Consider the following 15653-nt stretch of genomic DNA (forward strand, 5'->3'; position numbering starts at 1 on the left):
GTCCAGCCCTACTTTTGTAAGGTAATTTTCATAGCCTGAATATTCCTATCAGCAGCGAGGAGCCAGATGCTTGGAGAGGCTTCAGTATATCTGTAAGAGTTGGGGAGGATTAAACAGGAACAGCTGCACTTGTAGTTATCCACTGAGATCAGTACTTAGGGGATAAATAATTTTTTCCCCAAGGAGGCTGAAATAATACTGTTTTACAAAGGCGGTTGGTGTTCTTGCTTTCCCATTCGCTTTGGGTCGGATTCCTGAGACGTGCAAAGCCATGTAGGTAACGGTTCTTTCAGGCAGGGGCTGGGGGCTTCTTGGTTTTCGGAAGGGCAGCTCTCACAGGACCCTCTGTCAACCACGGAAGCTCTTCAGTGTCATTCAATTTCCACTGGTGCCTGTGAGTCCTGCTCTCCTGGGTATTGCTGCACTGCTTGCGTGAGTAGCTGCTGCAAATGGTGCTAGATGCACTTACAGGAGTCTGCGTGCATGTTTCTTTGGGTGAACACCCCCCCTCCCCCCCCCTTTTTTTTAGCAGACTATATCTGCTGCTTTGTTCTCTTTGTCAACAAAAAGCCTGTACTAATTGGTTAAATCTATTAAGCATCCACTTGACTCTGTAGGACAGAATAAATGATCTGAAAATCATTGGAAGTAGGATAGACAGAAACTACACGATTCAAATCTTTGTTTTTCTGTTTTGCTTGGCAATTATCATTAATATACTCCATCTTTCAGATAGATGAACTTCTGACTAATGAATTAATGACAGTAAAATCCTGCAGCAACCTGTTGATCTCTGTAGCCCCTTACAGGGTACAAATTTAATCCCTGTCTTGGTTTATCTGGGTTGGGGTTTCTGTGCTATATATGACACCTCTTCTAGGATTCTGTCACAAGCTTTCCTCTAACAATGATTTGTTCCCCAGCCTAGGCAGAATTTTTTAACATCACAACATGTTATAAGGGAAGTACGGCGGTAAGTAAGAACAATATTTGGCCACAGTATATCAGCTAGAATGGATCTGAGAAAAAAATCCAAGCCCATCTATCAGAGACAGGGTAGCTTTTTGACCAATTACCAACTTTTATCACCTTGTACACATTTTTAATTCCTGCAGCCTACAGGCTTTTGTTAAAGTGCGTTCAGAGTTTTGTTCTATTTGGGTTATGTTGGCTATGGATTCTGCTGTTTTGTGAAATCAAAGCGTAAGCTATACGAATGAGCTGGGTTTAGGAAGCTATTTATTGCCTTCAGCAAGCTTATAAGCTCTGCTGAGCAATATGGTGACAGGCAGTGGCAGACAGAAATCCCCAGCCACCAATCATCTGAAGGTTTGCTCTCTGTTGTAGGCAGCGTGCACTACAAGATTTCTGAAATTTGGGCTGTAAGGAGGGTGGAATACCTGGCAGAGAGGTGTCTCAGGGGATTCATCACCAATCTTAATTTTTGCCTTGCGTGTCACTCCGTGTGATATGTGTCTTTGATAGTAACCAGATTAATTGAAGGGAAAAAGAAAATCCTTCTCCCATCCTAGGCTGCAGGAAACATTTGACAGGCAGAGAATGTAACATCAGATGTCAAACAGAGTTTGGTGGTAGCAGCATGTCCTCAGGTGTGAGAGTAATTGCGAATGGCTACATGTGGAGTGCAGGGTGCTTTCAGATACACTTCTTCCCTTTGCTACCTGTACCTTGCCAGCTCTTTGTCACTGGAGCAGCCTATACTCATGTGAGTAGTCCCTTTGTTGTAGCAGGGTTTATCCTGCAAGTGGGGCTGATTGCTTGCCTGGATCAGGCCCTTCACTTGGTGTGTTGGTGCCGAGCTGGATTCAGGAAAGCACGTTGCTCAGAAGTGCTAGGGGGCAGAGAGAGCCCCCACCACTCTTGCCCCAAATGCCATGGCAAGGACCTTGCAGGATAGCACCTCTCTGCTTTGCTGCCTGTGCTGGGTGCAGAAAGAGACAAGTGACCTTGCTTTTCCTTCCCAGAGAGCAAACTGGCTGAAATGAGGATAAGCATGAGGCAGCATCACAGCCTGGGCGCCTCTCTGTGGCACCCTGGGAAAACAAGAGCAGGACCCCAAGCAAAGCCACCTGTGGGAGCACGGTGAGCAAGTGGGCTTCTCCCTGTGGGGAATACAAATGGCCTTAGGGGGAGGGAGGCTCAAAGGAAAGCTGTTAGCATCAAGGATTTCAGCTGGCGCTTGCCTATTTACGAGAAGGGTTCAAAAATGCTTATATTCGTACTGATCCTGAAATACACTGATAGTTAACTGATAAGAGAGGAAGGTGGGTTATTTTGTTTGTTTCTTCATTTTTTTTTTATTTTTTTTTTCAGTGGGCTTTGAGCTAATCTCCCCTTGTCTGCTAATGAGACAAATTGTCCTTCTGTGGGACAAACTAAAGAGGAAAGGGAGGGTAAAGTTTGCAGAAAAGAACCTTTGTCAAGACCTTTCTTTTTTGTTTGTTTCCTTGCTTTTTGTGGAAAAGATGTTTCAAATGTTCTGCCTGAAAAACTGAAACCACCTCTGCAGCTTGCAGTAACTTTTTGCAGAGGCTCACTGTCCTGAGCTTTTCATATGCTAGACGTCTCTAGTAGTGTTTTAATTTCCAGTGGTGTTTATCTTGGAAATTCTTTCTTTGAATAATAAAACAAAGTGAAATTGTCATTGTTGTTTTCACACTGTATGTAGCAATGCCTTGATTTCTGTCTTTTTGAAGTCACCTTTAGAACAGAGCTGTTGTGTAAAACTGATTTCTGAGTGAGACACAGTATGTACAACTAGTTGAAGATACAAATGACCTCCACTTAATTAGCTGGCAGTGGATAATGAGTGCTAGCCATATCAGCACATTTTATTTCGGTAGGTATACTTATCAAAAGACATGCAAAGCCACAGAGTTCTGTAAAATCAGTTCATTTTTCTCTACTCGTATAGCCCTACTAGAAGTACGCGTTCATACATTTTCAGTGGAGAACTGTGTGAAGGCCCATGAAGCACATGCACCATCATGCAATGTTTGCAAAGTTTAATTAGTGTTTTCATGTAATGGTCGAGCTAGTGACCTGAGTAAAAAATACGGGGGTAGAAATGAGTGCTAAAATAACATCAAAGGCTGAGAGCCACCTGAAATGCCTCATACTGAACGTCTTGCATTGACCTTTACAGGTGTATCAGGTATTCCTTCTGCGAGGAGGAAGACAAAGGAACTGTACGTTGTCTCTGCCTGAACAGCACTTGTAGGAATGTGAACTGCTTTTCAATAACCTGCTTCTGGTAGCAGTGTTCCCCAGTAAGGCTGGCAGCAGTCAGGTTTTCAGCTGTCCTACCTTTTTTCCTTCCCTCCCCCGGAGGTTCTTGCTGGGTGCTGGTGAATAGTTGGTATTCTGATGGTTGAGGTAGGTTTGCTGCATTTTCCTCGTACATAGCTGACCTGGATGTGTGAGGCAAGATCAATGCCTCCCGCGTGTCCTGGCCTCTCTGTGTATGTACATATCAATTTTTCATGGGCCATCAGACCCGTGTGGACTTTTGGAGCAGCTGCGTGCGTGTGCTTGGTGCCCTGGCACAGCGAGCAGCACAGCTGGATTTCTGCAAAACGAGACAGTGAGCCCATCAGTGTTATGTGGGTGTGGAGTCTGGGGCAGGGTCTAGAGAAGAAATCTCATGAGAAGCAGCTGGGGGGACTGGGGTTATTTAGCCTAGAGAAAAGGAGGCTCGGGGGAGACCTTAGTGCTCTCTGCAACTATCTGGCAGGAGGTTGCAATGATGTGGGGTCGGTCTCTTCTCCCAGGCAATAAGGATTGGAACAGGCTGCCCATGAAGGTGGTTGTGACACCATCCCTAGAGGTATTTAGAAGATGTCTGCATGTGGTTCTTAGGTACATAGTTTAGTGGTAGGCTTGGCAGTGCTAGATTAATGGTTGGACTTGATGATCTTAGATGGTATTTTGCTCCCAAATGATTCTGTGATTCTGTGGAACTAGTAAGGCAATTTTGCATGGCAGAGTTTTTCTTATGTTGTTGTCCTGAAAGATACTTTGCTCCGCATCTTGGAGCACAGAGGTAATCTGTCAAAGCCTGGATGATGTGTTTGTGTGTGGCAGAGTAAAAGAATTAGCAGCAGGGTAAGCTTCAGGAACCCTGGGGGTAAGGGACTCCACTTCTGCATGAAAGAAATATAAATTATCCAAATTTTGAACCTCTTATGTGGACAATCCTGGCATTGAAACCAGTGGAGTTGTGGATCTTGTCTCTGAAAACCAGACTGCATCCTAGGACATCTGCCTAGAGAATTGGACCATTAAGTCCAAGCACTCCAATCTGAAGCACTCCTTGGTCAAACACAGGGCAGCGACTCTAAGCAGTAGCCTTTATTAATTGTATGACAGCTTTAGGAACATTGCGGCACAAGTAGAAGAGAACTAGGCCCAAGAGGCCTAATTAATGAGGTCCTTTGTTGCTTGGCAAAAATAAATGAAACATAGCTATATAAAGGTAGATGTAGCAGTTTGCCATTTGACCCATAAATGTAGCCCTCAGTTAGTTGAAAAGTATAAGAAAGTAAAGAATTCTTAGGCTAAAATACATGTAGGCTAAGTTTAAAAACTTGTACTAAACGTTTGGAAAGCTAGATGATCGTAGTGTCACTGTAGGACACTATCATACTGACACAGAAATAGTGCACATGGGGAATGGTTAGTTTGTAGGAAGGAGGATACAAAAATGTGGATCCATGGTCTGTTTACTTTGTGAGCTGGAAAAGGTTACGGAAATGGCACAGTAAGGAGAAAATCTACTGATACTGCTCTTTCAAGCTCAGGCTTTTGACTTACCATTAGAGGACAGCAGGTGCAGCCTACAGCTGTGCTGGCTAGGATGTCGACATGGGTGAACACCAGAGCAGAGCCCCTTGGTCTCAGTGCCATTTCTGTAGATCCTGGCAGCACTTCAAAGTCCCTCTGCTAGGGTGTCCTTCTCTGGGCATGCGTTATGCCTGATTTTCTTGCATTTTGTTTTTCCACTTTCAGATTACTTCCTCGTCCCTCATTCCTTCTCAGTCTTTTGCAAGCATTCTTGGCTAAGGCAGTGCGACTTCACATCTTGGCTTCAGTCTTGGGAGGCAGGAGGTGGTTGGCATTGTTTTGTTTTTACCAGTGCTGTTTTGTTACCCTTTGTTTTCTTGAGCCTCTTTTACAGCCAAACAAATTTACTGCCTCCTCCTTGCTGCTATTTTCTTCTTTATTGGATTCCCTTCCCCCCAACCCCTCCCCCATGGCTCTCCATTTTCCATTGTCTTTGTTCTTTATTTCCCCCCTAAGATCCTGAAACAGCTCTGGGAAGATGAAGCATTCAATCTTATTTTCCATCTCCAGCTAGCGCTTTATTAATAACCCATATTTATTTAGCATCTAGAGCCTGCCAAACACACACATTCATACACACAAAGCCAGCCACCAGTGTTTGCTGTCAGGATAATGTCTTCCCGGAGGCTTACCTCCTTCTGCCAAGCCTAGCTAAATGCCTCTTTGTGGAAAGGAAAGAAAACGCTGCTCTTGTTGAATGATGTTTATAGTCCAGCATCTCCCTGAAGAAAAACGAACATGGATCAGAAATGAACCCTGAACCTGCTATTCCTGCAGTGGCATGTGCTGCTGAGTGTATTGTATTTGCAAGGTGAAGACATGAGTTAGGGTTGGAAACGTAGCAAAGATTGCAGGGCTTAGGGACATGGGTGGGTGTAGGGAAATGTTCTGGACTGGTTCATGGACCTCCCAGTTGCCCTGGGATGTGCCCAGGTCCTGGCTCTACCATGGCTGAGAGGCTTCTGGGTTGTATCTGGGCACTCCCATCCATCATACGATAACAAGGGCAGGATTCATTCTCGCTCTGACTGCTGCCCAGCAGTCTCTGTGCTGAGACCCAGTGCACAAGGAATCTAGCTAGCTGTGCTTGGTGGAGTGAAGTCTTACCGGTCTACGACAGGTCATGGGGCCATTCACATGGCAACATTTTGCTTGGGAAGCTGTGTGTGAGTATGTCCAGCCTGGCACCAGCAAGGACTGCTATCAGTGCAGAAGCATGAAGAACAGCAGCAGCAGGGCTGACTTCAGGCATACCACATGGGCTCTTGCTTGGGCCCCAACAACTTGCGACAACCAACTATGCTAAGTTGCTGCCTTTCCTGTTAAATGAACCAGACCAGGGTGTATTTCCTAGCTGTAAGAGTTAAGCAAGAGTGGTATGACTCAGCTCACATCATTTTTTCCTAAATTCTGCTCTCTGCAGATGATAGCCTCATCCAATCTACCGAACGGGAACAAGTCCTGAAAATCCCTTTGCAATGTCCTAATACTATTTGGAATAACCTTAACTGACCTGGCAAAATTCATGTGAAAATTATTCCAGCAACAGCATAGTTTGGATAGATGAGTGTCTGTGCTAGGGCTCCCTGTCTTCCCTTTAGAGGCCTAGATCCTGTCACTGAGTCCTAGCTCCATCTTCCGAAGCAGAGACAGTGCCAAACGCTGTGTGGATGCATCTCCCAGTAGGGCCTGAGGGCCTGGACGTGAGCTTTCTGGAAGAAGTCAGCATCAGACGGTATGCTGGTCATGCCTAAGAGAGCATGGTGAGCTGAGTGGTCCTCAGGGTGCTCCCAGTCTCCAAAAGCTGGTCTTGACTTGCAGAGTTCCTGCAGGAGGATGCCTGATCCATGAAGGAGCTTATACTAATAACCAGGAAAAGGTTGTGAGGTGTTGGGCAGTTGGCCCATCTCTCATCACTCCTTTGTAGGTCATAACTGCTCCAGGGATCAGAGAAAGTCCCTTCTTGAGCATTTATGGAACTGTAATATAAGAAGCCCTAATCTCATATGAGGCTTGAACATCGTCCAGTAACCCATTTGGTTTCTATGGACTTAATAGACTTTAAATGGTAGGTTTCAAAGCTGTTTGGTTTGTGAGTTTGAATCGTGTTGTTTTCCAAATGTCACCGAATGCATGTTCTTTGCCATGAGTTATTGTCGAGAAAGTATGCAAAACACAGAAATGTGTTCTGTCTAGACAAAGAGTTGGGCTTTCTGCTGCTCCCTCTCTCCTTCCCTCAGCAAAGGATTCTCCACAGCAACCATACGTGTATTTTTTTGTGTCCCTGTCTGAGGTGCAGTTTGCAAATTCCAAGAAATGCTTCACCCATTTCCTGATTCTTGCATCAGTGAAAGATTCACGGTAACAGCCAGTTGGAAGCCATTCTCATTCTCCTCATAATCATCATCACATGGTAACCCTGGTGGAAAGTGATATATTGTGTAAAACAACGGGGTAGTGTTCACACTGTCAAATGGCTAAAATATTTCTTATCCATCAATAAAGAGCTTTTCACTTCCATTATTACTACCAAAGTTCTATTCCTCTTTACAAATAGATGTATCCTGCAGCCTTACCCACTGTCTCTTTGAGTTAAAGCAGAGACTTGCACTAGCTTCAAGGATGCTCAACGGAAAGCAATGTGCAATCCCGATCATGGAAAACAATCTTAATGTAAGATACAGTGCTATCCAGAGTCCAGCTCGGAGGTCTCTTCTTGAAACATAAATGCTAGTTCCTGTGTGCCTGTTATGCATTTCCAGCTCTGCCACGGAACTGCTGTGCTTAAGAGGATGTGCAATTTTTGCTCTCTGTGCTCTTAAGCTTTTGAGGATTTTTTAAAAATAAACCGTGCTGTTTTGTATATAGTTTAAAATGTAATAAAACAGCTATTTTTCTGTGTGAGTATAACATGTTATTTTTCTGTAGTACATTCACATTACTTCTGTGCTTACAAAGATCTTGTTACCAGTGCTCCAAGGAAATGCACTCCCAGTACAGGAAAAAAAAAGTTCAGTTATTCTCTGCATTGTATTCTTTTTTTTCCATCTGCTTTTGTCTCTGTATGGTCTACTCTTACAGAAGGGAATAATTAGAAAGGCATCTGAAATTACATAGGGATTGAATCAAACTGTAAACATTAGGGCAGCTTAGAAAATCGTACACAAACTTTACCGGAGTGACATTTTGGAGGACAGTTTCATTAGTATAATTCTTATTGACACTGTTGCATCCAAATTAACAGCTTCTATAATGAAGCTGGTGTCACCTGCCAGTTCCTATTGCGTTGAGCTTCTCCCTTCAGACTGCATTGTTTTTCTGCCTTCCAAGATGCAGAAGCCCTCGTCTCTTTTAAGTGTCTCAAGCAGATTGAACTGTTACACAGTTTTTGGAGTTATTGTAGTTAGCTATTCGTTTTTCTTGTCAGTAAGTATAATTTAACCAAGGTGACCTTGGTAAGATTTCCAGCTGTGGAATTGCAATTAGAAAGGAGAAAAAAAAAAGTAATAATCACTTTGAGGACTACTTAAATTCAGCATTGTTGTTTGATTTGCAGTCCGTCTGCACAAGGATGGCTTTAGGAATGTAAAATCTTTCTTGAAACAGGAAAAAATCATGTTTTTAGCAAGTGGGGCATTTCTGACTTGCTGGGGATGGGCCTCATCACCACTTGTCCTCGGGGTACTCAGCCTCCTGACCTGGAAATCTGGGATGGGGAGCAGGAGAAATCCCCCATAATTCAGGGAGCTGGCAGATGTGCTTGCTGGAAAGCTGTGCAGAGGAAAAGCATCTGGGGGTACTGGTCAATGCTTGCCTGAACATGAGCCAGCAGTGTGCCCAGGTGGCCAAGAAGGCCAACGGCATCCTGGCCTGTGTCAGGAATAGTGCAGCCAGCAGGAGCAGGGAGGTGATCGTCCCCCTGTACTCTGCTCTGGTGAGGCCGCACCTCGAGCACTGTGTTCAGCTTTGGGCCCCTCACTACCAGAAGGACATCGAGGCCCTGGAGTGTGTCCAGAGCAGGGCTACGAAGCTGGTGAAGGGCCTGGAGCACAAGTCCTGTGAGGAATGGCTGAGGGAGCTGGGGGTGTTTGGTCTGGAGAAGAGGAGGCTCAGGGGAGACCTCATTGCTCTCTGCAGCTACCTGAAAGGAAGGTGTGGGGAGCTAGGCATCAGCCAGCAATATCTCCTCCAAGATAACCAGTGATAGGAGTAGAGGGAATGGCCTCAAGCATCACCAGGGGACGTCCAGGTTGGAAATGAGGAGACATTTCTTCTCAGAAAGAGCAGTCAGGCATTAGGACGGGTTGCCCAGGGAGGTGGTGGAGTCACCGTCCCTGGGGGTGTTCAAGGAAAGGTTGGACGTGGTGCTTGGGGACATGGTTTAGTGGGTGACAGTGGTGGTAGTGGGATGGTTGGACCAGATGATCTTGGAGGGCTTCTCTAACCTTAATGACTCTGTGATTCTATACTCATCAGAGGTCTATAAGTATGTCCTAGTTCTTGACAAGTCCTGACAAGTTCAGGGTTCAGGCAAGGGATCGTGTTTAGGAAATGTATTCATGATATTGGTCCTTTAGCACATACACAGAATGATGACATTATCAGAAACTTTTCCCACTGGGAAGGATTTTTTAATTCCACTCATAAAAACTCTGAACCAGGAAACCAGTGCTCCTAGATTTCACTGCAAACAGTCAAAGAAGTGGATCCCATTATGCAAAGCATCTGGATACCTCCCAGCTTTCAGTGAAGGGCTGCATTTAGCATCGGAATATGACCATTATTAATAAATGTCTTACATCCTATCATGTATTATGTTCTGATGGAGAGCTCGATATGTGGATATCTTTAAGGTCCCTTTCAACCCAAGCCGTTCTATGATTCCGTGATCCTTATTACTTTAAACCTCAGATCCCATTGTAGGATTCATGCAGTTATGATTTTCAGGCTGTTTTAAAGTCACTCATAGACATCTGAGCAGCTAGTTTTGTTTTGTTTTGTTTTGTTTTTGTGCGTTTAAGAAAACAGTTATTTTATTAGGGGTATTTATTTTTGAAGACAGTCAAACAGAATACAGCAGACAATAATGAAGGGAAATAGCAGATAATCGACCACACAAGGTTCACTGAACGCTCGGCGATTGAATTTTTTTCCTCAACAGATTGTCTGTAATAAATCAAATAATAAACAAATTTACAGTCTGGTGAAAGGAACATTTAAGCTATTGTGAGCTAATTAGTTTGCTACTTCCATATGCCAGAATTCAGTGTGTTTTGCGTCAGCCCGGTTTCCGGTCCATTACTATTTTTTCTAGATAGCAGAAGACAGCAGTATTGTTTCCAGCTTGCAAAGCTTCTATCATAGTGCCACTGGAAGAATTCCTGAGTGGAATTGCACTGCAGAGATAAAATGACACCTCTGCCAAGGCACAGGTCAGCCAGTATTCAGGGAGCAACTAGGAGTTCATGTTAGAGAAATCCAGCTGAGGTGGAGGGAGAGAGCCTGAGGAATGTGAGGGTGTTTGGCAACAGAAGCACTTACGGAAGGGTGATTAAACATTCTCCTTTGGAAAAAAAAATATATCTCAAATCAAGATCAGGTATTTTGCAATGATGTATTTCTTGAATCACTTATGGGTTATGTGTTCAGTGAGTGAAATCCCACGATGCTACAGCAGATTGCATGAGCTCAACATCCTACAAACTTGAAATCTAAAGATATGGTTTCAAAGTGGACTGTTGCTCTGCTCTTTTACACAACAGGTTTAAGTGTTGCCTAACCCATTTAGGGTTAGGAATCCATAATTGCCCTTATGACCTGTGCTCCTCTGCTAAAGAGGAGAGAGGACGGCTGTAACTCCAGTACTTCCTTCTTCTCTATGGGAATCAGTAATAGATACTATTCAGTGCTTTAAATTGTTTTTTAAAAGCTTTCAGGAATTACTAGAACATTTTTTTCCTTGTCTCTGCATTTAAAACTTCTTAGAGGGAACCGTGGAGCCACAGTTTGGTACTCTGTCCCTGCAGCTTTTCTAAAATTCTGAATTAGAGATGAGGTTGATGTGGCATGGTAGAGATCAGGCTCATTCGGAGAATGAGAGTGGCCTAGATAATGAACATGTTTGTATTACAAATTCAACAAGAACACCGTCTTGGCCCTTAATGGCATTTTTGTTGCTTTTGTTTCTCATCCTTGGCCAGAACTCAAAACAGAAGGACTGTGAGAATGAACAATGCTGATGAAACCAATTCACCCTGGTTTTGTGAAAATCAAAATAAACCCAGGCTGTGTTTAATTGACATTTTGGACAGTTTCTTTAGAAAGCTGTTCAACCCTTTCTCATTAGTGTGTAATCTTTGTGGGATTAGATTATCATTTGGGAACAGCTGTACCTGCCGATTTTCTTTCTGAGATGGTGTGATGGTAGAACTGATGCTGTGTCACTTCACCAAATAGCTTTTTGGGAGGAAGTGGGTGATTTTGATCTTCTAGTAAAGGCTGTGTGAGTATGTGCCTGTACAAATAAAAGAGGGGGCGTTGGTGGGGTGGACAAAGGATTGTCTCTTCTCTTATGAGTTCATTTAGGGAACAAGAGTAATATACAACAACAAAGTCTTGCAAAGCAGCTGCAATAAGATCGGTTTTGCAGAAGCAGATGCCCAATCAAACTACAAATCTTCTCCTTCCAAACCTTTTGTGATGAATGCAGTTGGGTGGATTGGCAGTGGTGTAGGACTGTCCACATATGGGGTTCTAGAAGTTGTGGTTATGTCTTCTGTACTGCCGTACCTCACACTGCGTCTGGATTTTTGCATGGAGTTATGGAGTTATTTTGTTTGAGATATTACACAAACACCAAGAAACAGGCTGCCCGAGGTAATGCCAACAAGTTTCTTAAGGAAGGCACTCTTTCAGAGACAGCCAGCAAAGTAACAGCTTGTCCTAAGGGATGGCAGGAGATGGTCCTTATGCCAGTCTCTTCAGTCTCCAAGTGCATTTGTCTGTGCTGGGTTGACAGGAGTCAGAACTGTAATGTTACTGTTTTCCACGGCATCCTCCTCCTTGGGAATGCTCTTTGCATCCTTGCACCATGCCTGGTTGTGCAGTAGGGTGGGCGCCAGTTATACGGTAAGAACTATCACATAGTCTCTGGGTAACAAGTAACAATGGACTTTGAAGTAGCACTATAAAGGATTTCCTCTGAAAACTTTACTGAAACGTAAAATATTTGTTTATTAACCTGAAATTACAAAGGCATGTTTCTGTGTTCAGTTAGTACTATGATTTTCACCAGAACACAGGGCAGCAGCAAAAATAAATAAATATCAAGTGCTTGGTTGCAGTTTGTCCTCATTTTACCTTGGAACTTCCAGTTAGCAAGTTCTAAATACCAAGTACATTTTCCTTTGGAGGTTCTTGATGAAAATGAAAAAAATCTTGGAAAATCAGTCTTAGCATTCGAGTTAAGGAGGGGACATTCTCAACAGCTCAGCTGTTGGCTTGGGCAATGACTGCTGGGTCAGATGATCACTTTTTTTTTTTTCTTCTGTCTAGAGAGAGTCTGCCAAGGCACAAGGAGAATGAAATCTGTTGCAGAGATGGGATTTTTTTTCTCTAGTACTCTAAGCAGTAGAGTTTGCTTCCAGATTCCTTGGATTATAAATATCTGGGCATAGTTCTGCTAAAATCTGCTTAGCAGTAAGTTTGTTTGTTTCTACTCAAAATCTTAGTACACAAATTGCTGAAGTTGGTTTTCTTCTGGAATGAGTAAAATATGGTATCTGCTAAAAAAGTGAAATCACAGACTCACAGTCAAAGAGGTTTTCAGTCTTTGAGCTTTCTGACAGAGTATTTTTCCTTTTCCTACCATTTTCTGCTACTTTCTGTTGACTTTAAGGCTAGCTGCTATAAAGCTTTCCTGAACAGCTTTGTGGGTGGTTGCTTTGGTTTTTGGTGCACTTACTTGAGTTCTTGAGTTTTCTGTAAGCAGACATGTTTTTTAATACCTTTGCATGACTGTTCTTCTGTATAGTGAGAAATTACTTGTTTTGTTTTGTTTTCTGGTCTACAATGTGAACTTTCTTTCCTGTTGCTTGTATATTAACCGTGATGACACTGTCTTAAAACCTTTTCTACCCATTTAGTTATCTTCTCAGTTTTCTCACTGAAAATAATTGTTTGCTTCTGTGAAGTCTTCAGATATTTTGTTTTTCTTTCTTTCTTAATTTCTATAGCGTTTAGTTTAAAAACAAAAAACTGACCAGCGGTATTCAACCAATTCCTCAATCCATTATAAATCTCCAACATAACCATTGGCAAATCAAACATACGTTGTCTGTATGTAGGAAGCCTCATCTGTAACTACTCCAGAAGGCTTTGGAAGCGCCACCAAAGTACATTCCTTTAGAAAGGTACCAGTGGCAAAATACAACAGTTGTACTAAAGATCATTATAAGTAGAAGAAACCCTAATGTAAATGCGGCCTTTACTTCTCACAATTCATTTTCTTCAGTGCAAAGTAAAACATTTTGAATGACTAAACAAATTAGAAAGCTCTGAGTACATTAGGCATAGGTACAAACTCTGGCTCAGGAAGTCCAGAATCTGCTGATTGCTACAATATGGGGCAGTTACTGGTAAAAGGACTGCTGTATGTTTGTGATTTTTCTAGTGTCTTCTTGTGTATCTACTGCTAGATACAGAAAACTGAGCTAGATGAACAGTCAGCTACAAATGTTGAATCTGCTTACAGCAGTGGCTTTTGAGGGCAGAATTTGTTGGTCATCGTCATCAGCGTTTCTGTTTCAGTCTTCTGTGTATGCATCCCTCACTGCTACTGCTGAGAGTGTGCTGGAATGGGAATTCCCACTGCATGGAAGTCCATTAGTTGGATTTCAAGGACAGCATTTCTTAGCAGAATGAAAAAAAAATAATAAAAATCCTTTGAGAATAGAAACTCTGAAATGGTACTTAGAAAAGTGAAGGTTTTTGCTGACTTTGTATATGTGAGCATAGAAAAACATGCAACCTAAGTCCCGAAGGTTAAATTTGGAACGTTATCTAATGCATAGTCACAGGAAGAAAATGAGGATTGTTATTTGTTAATCACAGAGAATGACTGCCTTCTACTTCTTACTCATCAGCCCCGTGTAGCTTCTGGTGCTACATAGTCAGGGGATTTCAGAGGCGAGCTGTTAGTAGCCTGACACTACCTTCATCAAGACAGCATTGCAAAAATACACCAGGAGTATGAGGGATATCATCTGCTCATCATGTGAACTGTTTTCAGCACCTTGCGTCACAGAAAGCATTAGTGAGACAGAACCTTACGGTGTGTTTTGCTTTCTTTCCCCTTTTTTTAGTGGGTTGGACCTCTTGCTAAGTATGTCTGATCTCTTCTGTGGAAGGAAAGATTGCAGACGTGAAAAACCACAACTGAAATGGGTAGTGCATGACAGTTTCATCCTTCTAGCCTAGTGTTTTATGATGTGACTCTCTTCAGTAACAGTTCTTCAGAGAATCATAACCCTTTGTGTGATTTACTGTGGTTATCCTGCATGCCACCTTGTGCATGGTATTAATTAAGACCTGGGGAGACAGTGCTATAAAGCTGAAAAATTCTCTTTGCCAAAAGGTAGTGCTACGAAAACCAGCAAAACCTCCACATGAAGCAGCTTGAGAGTTCTTCCAGAATTGGTTTACGACTCTTTCCTCAAGAGCTTGAAGTAACATGGCATCTTAAAGATAAACTTACAGGTTCAATTGCCTGTGTAGATGTACAACCGTGCGTTTTGTCCACTTAAATTAAATGTGCCTAAGGGACCAAGTTTATTTTTTGCATCCGTTCAAGCACGCAATTGAAATAAACAGCATGGTCCTAGTAGCATAGCATGCTAGCTATTAATCCACTAAGTACCCTATTAGTACCTGTCACTTTGGATTAGCAATAAGTTTTTTATGTTCATCATGTATTTAAGTATACCCACTTTTGGATGGATTAAATCTCTCTTGTTCAACTAATTCCCCACAAGCATCCATCTAGAGAACCTTATGCCTGAGAAGTCTATTTCTCAGCAGTAAGTCCAAATAAGATGGGTTTTATCATCCCAGAGAGTCACTCAGGATGAGGTAATGGGAATAATAATTGGTTTATAGGGTTTTAAGTTTTTGCTGCTGGAAACTTGCTCATACATAAATAAAGCAGAGATATTTCATTTCTGTCAGGCATTTAAATTGTTCAGCGATTGATTAAATGTCAGGCAACATAATAATTAGTGTACCTGAGTATCATTTCAAATGTAAACTCCCTAGGTGGGGATTTTCTTTTTCCTTCTCTCTGTATAATCACCATCTCAGGTCTCACGGTGCATGATATGGGTTCTTTAACTGCTGTCATAAAAGAAATAATAATGTCTGCACAACTCCCCAAACTAATACCATATTCTCTAGTGATAATCTAATCACTTCATCTCTGAGGCATGTCACTGTGCCTTTTTGGAATGCTGCTTAAAAGGGACAACCTAGACTTTTATGTCATTAATTTTTCTACTCTTTCAGTCCTAACATACATATGGAAAACATCTCACAAAGGATGGCTGGCTAAGACCACCGCTTGAGCCAGGCAACTCTTGACTTCTTGTTTTAATCATCAAGGCTAATGGTTTATCAAATTGAGAGGAGTAGAGTGTGGATGACAGACAATAGATTAATACCCTACTAACAGTACTTAGCAGTGTTATCAAGAGAGAAGAGAAGAGAAGAGAAGAGAAGAGAAGAGAAGAGAAGAGAAG

The 15653-nt window shown here is 42.6% G+C and overlaps 1 long non-coding RNA gene across 1 annotated transcript in view; it reads left to right on the forward strand.

Annotated features, from left to right (window-relative positions):
• The first annotated feature begins 3685 nt into the window (after nucleotides 1-3685).
• LOC118157212 overlaps nucleotides 3686-15653 on the forward strand; it is a 25782-nt gene continuing 13814 nt past the window's right edge. Inside the window, exon 1 of the long non-coding RNA XR_004746581.1 lies at nucleotides 3686-3847. This is a non-coding gene — a long non-coding RNA (uncharacterized LOC118157212). The remainder of the gene's footprint in view (nucleotides 3848-15653) is intronic.

The sequence above is a fragment of the Oxyura jamaicensis genome (assembly GCF_011077185.1).
Source record: "Oxyura jamaicensis isolate SHBP4307 breed ruddy duck chromosome 4 unlocalized genomic scaffold, BPBGC_Ojam_1.0 oxy4_random_OJ72816, whole genome shotgun sequence".
Taxonomy (NCBI): domain Eukaryota; kingdom Metazoa; phylum Chordata; class Aves; order Anseriformes; family Anatidae; genus Oxyura; species Oxyura jamaicensis.